The sequence below is a fragment of the Lepidochelys kempii genome, chromosome 5 (genome assembly GCF_965140285.1).
Source record: "Lepidochelys kempii isolate rLepKem1 chromosome 5, rLepKem1.hap1, whole genome shotgun sequence".
NCBI classification, from domain to species: Eukaryota; Metazoa; Chordata; order Testudines; family Cheloniidae; genus Lepidochelys; species Lepidochelys kempii.
In genome coordinates, this window is record NC_136384.1 from 128,132,598 (window position 1) to 128,134,224 (window position 1,627).

Here is a 1,627-nt window from a genome sequence, read left to right on the forward strand (position 1 = left end):
CCACTCCAGCAGTGTAAAGGAGCCTTCCAATGGGCTTAAATTAGATTTACACTTACTCTAAGACCCTTTCACTTTGCCAGAGCAGTGTAAAGAGGGCTTGGGGTCAGTAAGTATCAGACCCTCAAGTATGCTCTGGACTGAGCTATTTGTTTTCATGCCTATTCATAAGGAATAGGCAAATTTGGGCCAGTCGTAGTTGTACCAGAATACAACACCCAGCTTTATGCATCACTTAAATACTCTGACCTTCAGGGGCAGGATCTAGGGACCTCTATATATGCTCTACATTTTTATAGAATTGCCTGCCTCTGTTTCATCTTATAAATAATGCTTTATTTTCTAGGGAAATTGGAAGTTATATAGCAGTAATCTCTGGTAGATCACAAGCATTGAGGAAGTCCCAGGAGAAATTTGGAACATCCTGTTAATGTATTTCTAAATTTTTATATGGGAGAGTGAAAAAAAATTAATTACAGCAAACTATAAAACTTGGGACCTCGTGGCGCAACAGTAGCGCGTCTGACTCCAGATCAGAAGGCTGCGTGTTCGAATCATGTCGGGGTCAGGGTGCCCCCGGCCTGCAGGGGGATTTATTCTGGGGGGAGGGATAGCTCAGTGGTTTGAGCATTGGCCTGCTAAACCCAGGGTTGTGAGTTCAATCCTGGAGGGGGCCATTTAGGATCTGGGGCAAAAATTGGGGATTGGTCCTGCTTTGAGCAGGGGATTGGACTAGATGACTTCCTGAGGTCCCTTCCAACCCTGATATTCTATGATTCTGTCTTAACTTTTCTGGAGCACTCTTCCTTAAGAAGACTCCCAAAGCACTTTGCTGGAGATACAGAGAGAGCTATAAGATGCAGAAATTTCATTAATGTAGCAGAGCAAACATAACAAAGTCAGGAAATGAAAAGACTAAAGGGCCAGATTCTCAGCTGGTGCAAGTGAACAGAGCTCCCCGGAAGTCATCATCAGCTCATTTCCACCAGCTGAGGATCTAGAGCAAGGATTCTACAGCAGCAGCAATTTGGTTATCGGGTCCATCCTCGGGCCTTCTCTACACCACAATACATTACACGACTTCAGTTACATGAATAACGTAACTGAGGTTGATATAGCTTAGGTCAACTTACCGTGGTGTCTACATTGTGCTGTGTTGATGGGAGATGCTCTCCCGCCGACTTACCTTGCTCTTCTCGGGGAGCTGGAGTACCAGAGTCAACGGGAGATTGCTCTACCATTGACTTGGTGGGTCTTCACCGGACCCGCTAAATCAACACCGCTGCATCAATCTCAGCAGTGCCAATCTACCAGTAAGTGTAGACATGGCCTCAGTATTTTCTCTTCCTCTCCCCCACCCTTTGGCTAGATCTACTGCACAGTAGATTGCTATTTATGTTTTTTAAAGATATAGTGTCACGTCCACCATCTTGGCTGGCACATTTGGGATTGAAGCACAGACTTCCAGTGCAAAAGCATGAGCTGCGACAGCTGGCGCTAAGAAGCCACATCTCAGAGCCCCATTGTGTTAGATGCTGCACACATACATAGTGAGACAATCCCAGAGAGTATGATCTAGTGGAAAAGTTAGGGGACTCTAGAGAGGTAATCCACACTTTGAAGAGTGGGG

At 45.5% G+C, this 1,627-nt stretch overlaps 1 non-coding gene across 1 annotated transcript; it reads left to right on the forward strand.

Annotated features, from left to right (window-relative positions):
- Window positions 1-493: 493 nt before the first annotated feature.
- TRNAW-CCA (transfer RNA tryptophan (anticodon CCA)) lies at window positions 494-565 on the forward strand. The gene has a single exon. It is a non-coding gene; the product is annotated as a tRNA-Trp (tRNA).
- Window positions 566-1,627: the final 1,062 nt, after the last annotated feature.